Source organism: Coptis chinensis, chromosome 5 (genome assembly GCF_015680905.1).
Source record: "Coptis chinensis isolate HL-2020 chromosome 5, ASM1568090v1, whole genome shotgun sequence".
NCBI lineage: Eukaryota > Viridiplantae > Streptophyta > Magnoliopsida > Ranunculales > Ranunculaceae > Coptis > Coptis chinensis.
The window spans coordinates 56,551,626-56,557,585 of record NC_141460.1 but is presented as its reverse complement, the minus strand read 5'-3'; the positions used below and the strand labels follow the sequence as shown (position 1 = coordinate 56,557,585).

The following is a 5,960-nucleotide window of genomic DNA, read 5'->3' as shown; positions in this document are numbered from 1 at the left end:
GGGTAAAAAGGCCAATCGAATCAAATAAGTCCTCACTCAATAAGAGGGATAACGAAGAGTGTGTCCTGTGAGGATGAAGTACCTTAAACTCATGCACATACTCTCTCCCATGGGATTAAGCGATTCGGGCTTAGATTTAACACGTACCTATGAGATTGATACGGGACCTCAACATAAGATAATAGAGGAAAAAAGGGTCTAAATGACTTTCCGACCGATGATTATTAACATCTGTGGTAAAAAAATCTCTTCTTGTGCTGGCACCTTGGATGAAATCCATGTTCTTTCAAGGGTTCCAGTTTCTTTGGTAGCTTTGGGCAAGGCAATACCTTCCATAGCCCCAAAAGGAAGAAATACATTGAGAGGAAGTGAGCGAGGGATACAATGTGTTTTCACTTCCGGAAATCACCTTAGTTCTTGACCTTCGGCTTGGTTACCCGAGAACGAGTCTCGTCGTAGTGCTTTCATCAAGCCCGGCCCGAGCTCAATCCCCCACTGCCCCAGGCTGATCCAATCCATCGATTGCTTTCCTTAAGAAGCAAGAGAGAAAGAAAGAGAAGGAAGCCGAGTTGAACATAAGATAGAGTTTTAGTTCAAAGTGAAAGCCCTACTCCTAACAAGTTGGAAAGTAAAGTTCAAGTCAAAGATAAGTTTCTTATTTCTGATTTTTTTCTTTTGTTCAGTCATGGGCTATTAACTGATTGGTCATAGGTTCGAACATTGATGGCTTCTAGCGAAGAGTTGAGGAGAGATATCCAATTCCCTCCCTTTTAGTTCTCTAGGGTAAGGTCCTCTTGAATGGTATTACAGGGATCCAAGGACACACAGGAGTATCATTGGCTTAGGGCAGTGCATGTGAAGGATGTATCTATCGCCCAAGTGCTTCTCTTTGAGACTCCATCAGCTTCAGGGAGGTATCTCTGCACCAATGGCATCTACCAGTTCCGTGACTTTGCCCATATTGTCTCCAGAAGATGTATGGGGCTTAGCGCCACTTCTGCGTCATAGTAGGAACATTTTCCTCCGTCGTCCACAACGATAGTAGCTGGAAAAGAGTAGCACACATTATGCAATGTCCTCTTATATTCAATCGTTCTTTGTTGTGGGATGGGAGCAAAGACTTGTCACAGGGCATTGGGTCCAATAAGTTTTTTCCTTCCGAAGTTAGTCAGCTTGTTTAAACCTCTCTTTTGAATTTTGTCGGATCATTATCAACTGTTTTGGCCTTTGCATATTGTCTATCAAGACTCATATATATAGTCATATTTTATTCACAATACATGGACAACAACATTACATGTTCATTCCCCACGATCTTGCATTCCTGCTCCAAGAGTTATTATCAACTTTTTTTCTTTTCTCATGAGGTCTTTAGTCCCGCTTTGGTCATCATAGCAGCAGTTTGCTAAATTTAGATTTAAAACTGCGTCTCAAGTTAGTGTTTATAGTTTATATTGAAGTCAAGAAACTCTGTTACATGGTTAATAAATATGTGGATTGCTTCCAAAGATGACATTAGCATTCGGAGGAGTGTGCGGGGGGAGGATTCTCACAAATCTCTACTCATGCCACTCATTTATGAAGCGTAACTTCTACTACTTGGTGTTCTCCTTTAAACCCATATATTGTTTTTTATTCCTACCCATATATTGTTTTTTATTCCTAAAGACAACTAATTCCATGTTTTCCAGGAAATTAGCAAACTTAATTCACAGCGGCGAGCAACAAAAGTATATAACCACAGGACGGGGAAGACGGGATTTGCTGATATTGGAGAACAATTGGTGAGTACATTGTCTGTCTCGACATTTATACACGTAGGCACTTTGTTAATTTGTTTGGGTATGATAAACCTCTAAGAGTTTCGAAGACATGCACCGTATTAACCCCAATGCGTTTATGCGTGATTATTTTGTAACCATAGAAAAAAGAGTTGGGACCATCCTTTAATGGAAAAAATCGAAGGCCTTCAATATGGAAAAGAGCTTACTCAAAAAAGGAAAATATATTGAAGTAGCTACGACGGAAAGAGTGGCTGAAAAGATTGTAAGTTTTCTAATCATTTATTATTATGTTTTAATGTTAGACATGAATGCTTGTTGTGATTTGGATTTGCTAAATCCTTGTTTACTTCAAAACTTAATTGAAGGATGTCGACTAAGGAAGTGGAGGAGGAAAGGTAGTTATTGAAGGAAGTAAGGACATCTTAACTCTAGCATTGGGCACACCCGAGCATCCCGGGTCGCACTCGGCGGAGTTGGAAAGGGATCACTCCCACCACATATTTCCACGTTAACAAACGTGGCTCAAAGGAACATGTTACGAAGTTGGAATCGACAATTCAGGAGCAACGGGACCAAAACTACCGTCTTTAGGAAGATGTTAGGTTGTTGTTGGATAGAGTCAGAAGGTTGGAGGACAAAGATAATTCCTTACCATCTGAAAAAATCTCTTCAAACAGAATACGAAAGTGTCAATATTGATCATAACGATACACTCATCCGCAAACATCAATCTGGTAGATTAGTTAAAAATGCTCAGCAAGTAAGTTACTACTGTGAATGTTTTTTTTATTTTTTTTTATTGGTAACCTGCCATCTATTTGCGCATCCTTCATCGTTGCATCTAGTGTTTGTGCAACAACAGTTTGACCCAACCATTTTATGCATTCCGACCTTCTAACTACAAATTTTATTTTTCTGACTAATAGTTAAAAAAAATTGGGAAGGCAACCCAACCCCCATCAAAGCCCAAAGCAGATCATGGTAACAAAGCAAATAAGAAAACACAAGAAGGTCAAACACCATTTTCGAGGCCAACATCTGGTCTAGGACAGGCAAGTAGCATTTTACACGTGATATATATAATTTTAATAATGTTGCGTGGTTCTAAGATTATACTTCAATTGTAGGGCCTAGAGTGTAATTTGGCTCAATCTGATCATGTGAACAAGACAAATAAGAATAAAACACGGGGTCAAACACCATTTCAGGGTCTAACATCTGGTCTAGGAGAGGTAAGTAGTATTTTACATGTTATATATATAATTTTAAAATGGTTCTAAGATTTATACTTCAATTGTAGGGCCTAGAGTGTAATTTGGCTCAATTTGATCATGTGAACAAGGCAAATAAGAAAACACGAGGTCAAACATTTGGTCTAGGGGAGGTAAATTGTAGTTTATACGTAATATGTTATTAAAATATAATGTCGTGTGCTTATTATGATACTTAGACATTTATATAGGAAAAAGAATGTTATTTGGCTGCGGTTGGCCGATCAAATATTATTCTTTGAAGGCTTGGTATAATGAGGGAAATAAACAAAAAGAAATTCACGGTTACCCTTTGGGACTCGATAATGTTCGTGTTGTGGTTGTATCGCGCTTGTTTCGAAGAAGTCTGCCATCTTGCTCTTCCTATACAAGTGAATGAGGAGCTTAGATATGTCGCAGATGCTCTTGGCGCACAAGTTCCTTGGCCAAAGGACCATGTCTATTATAAAGACGACATTGAGGTAAATAACAAGATTCTTTTATATGAAGTTATATGACCGATTTCTGAATTTGGCTTCTCTTTTAATAATTGGTTGTTCTAAATTTTTAATTTAGGGAAGTAAAAATCAAACTAGTGATGGTCATAATCAAGGTGCAATAGATTCGTTTGTGGGATTCCTCAATATGGCGCTTCCATGGGACCAAGGTTCGATACATTTTCCAAAGAGGGAGGAGAATTGTTTGGAGATAATATGGGTAGTTTCATTATGGAGAAAAGATATATAATGGATGTATGTAACATGGGTTGGTTAGATGCTGCTATTTTGGTGGTATACATGAGGTTAGAATATCTACAAAATTTCATTGTTGGTGTTATCGTAAATCTTAGATATTCATCTTTAGTTTTAGTAATTATGATTGTTTTATTTTTTTCTCTAGGATTCTTTATGGCTAATTTGTGAGTTTGTCGTGATGTCGTCGGATTTGTAAACCCTTTATCTTTCACAAGAGCTAATGGGAATGAGAAAACTCAAATTATCGTGGAGAGCTTTGCAGAATACAAGTGGAAAAAGAGTTGTTCTTATCCCTTTATAATCCGGGGTAAGGATATTGTCTTATATTTTTAATACTATCCATGTTTTATCATTTTCATTGAAATGTATATTGTAGTTTTAATGTCTAATTTTTCTTTTTAACCACACATGCCCTCGATCTTTTTGTAGTGGACATTGGGGTTTGATTGCCATTAATTTATCGCGGATGACTTTTAATTGGTTGGATTCGATGCATAATCTGCCCTCTAATGATATGGATATCTATTTTAACAGGTTTGTCATGAGTGTGTATGTATATGAAATAATTAGATCATTACGTGCTTATCTTTTACTTGCTAATTAGGTTTTACATTGATCTTATTTTGAAGTGCGGTCATGAAAATAGAAAGACTTGAAGGGAAAGGAAGTAAAGGTCCAGTGAAGTGGGAGAATATTATGGTAATAAACAAATTAAATTCTTATACATACATATCGTGTATTTGGAAAAATATATACTTATGAATATTTTCCATGTTTGTACTTAGGGCCCGTACCAACCTGGTAGTAAAGAGTGTGGGTATTACGTAATGAAGTTTATGAGAGAAATAATAGAAGCTTGTTCAGATAATTCTTTTGAAAATAAGGTATAATTCGTCATACACTAGTATTCTATATTTTGTGTTACTCTTCCTTTTTTAGTTATTATATACTTTTTGATTTTTGATCGTGCAGATGAAAAATCTATCTCTCAAAGCTACATACACACAAGAGGAACTTGATATTGTTCGACTTGAAATTCTTAGATTCATCCAGCATAATGGAGTGTTTGAGCCAAGCGTCGAGTCTTAGCTAGGTTTTGACCCATTCCAGTTAAGGTGTGGTGCTTGGTCTCACCATTTTTTTTTTTTTTTATATTTTAGATAGAACAAATAGATTGCTTTTTTGATTGATGCAACAAGTTAGGTCATTATTATTTTGATAGAACAAGTAAATTTGGATGTTTCTTTCATTATTGATGACTCAAGAAAGTTCAAAACTCTTTTAGCAATTCAATGTCTTCGTGTTGGATGTCTAAATTTATTTCTTTTGTTTGTGTTGCACTATGAATTGTTCATTTGAGCAATGTGTTTTTAAATCCAGTGTGGATATATATTGTTAAAATGGGCAGGTTGCAGGTTGAATGAATATGATTAGAATCAAATAATTAGGGGCTTTTATTTAAAAAAAAAAAGACTATAAACCATGGTTTGTATCCAACCGTGGTATATATCATATTTATTTCCCACGGTTTGTAACCGTGGTATATATATGATTTATATAACCCACGGTTTGTATCCATGGTATATATCGGGTATATATCACCCACGGTTTTCCCAACCGTGGTATATATCAGTTTATATAACCCACGGTTTGTATCCAACCGTGGTATATATCATCATTCTAATACCACTCTTTTACTAAAAACCGTGGTATATAAGAGATATTTTTCCCCACGGTTTTGTTAGAAGTATTTGTCACGGTGGTTGTTACCACGGTATGAAAACAGTGGCTAAAGGCTTTTTACCACTATAAATAACAGTGGGATTCGTTTCGGTCTGGTCACTCGACTCCTCACCCAGGTCTTACTGATACAGTTGCAATAGCAGGCCAGAAACGAATTGAACAATAGCTCCAACATGACCATCCCGTCGAGGTTCCTCCATTAGTTCGTGAACCTTTTAATCTTCCAGCTGTTATTCCTCCTCAGCGTAGGGGAAGACCTAATTCTGTGCCAGGTTTACCACAACTCCAACCATTGGAGCGATTTGTTCCCCCTCAGAGATAGCATGTTATTGTACAACCGCAAGTGCAACCTGTGGGCCAACATCAGCTACATGGTCTACCGCCAGTAAATAACGTGCAGGAAGGTCCTTTTTATTCAGCCGAACCAC

At 37.1% G+C, this 5,960-nt stretch overlaps 1 long non-coding RNA gene across 1 annotated transcript; it reads left to right on the top strand.

Moving 5' to 3' along the window:
- The first annotated feature begins 1,591 nt into the window (after positions 1–1,591).
- Positions 1,592–5,105, top strand: LOC147498070 (uncharacterized). Its single transcript, XR_015194203.1, has 3 exons — positions 1,592–1,784; positions 4,575–4,673; positions 4,762–5,105. It is a non-coding gene; the product is annotated as an uncharacterized LOC147498070 (long non-coding RNA).
- Positions 5,106–5,960: the final 855 nt, after the last annotated feature.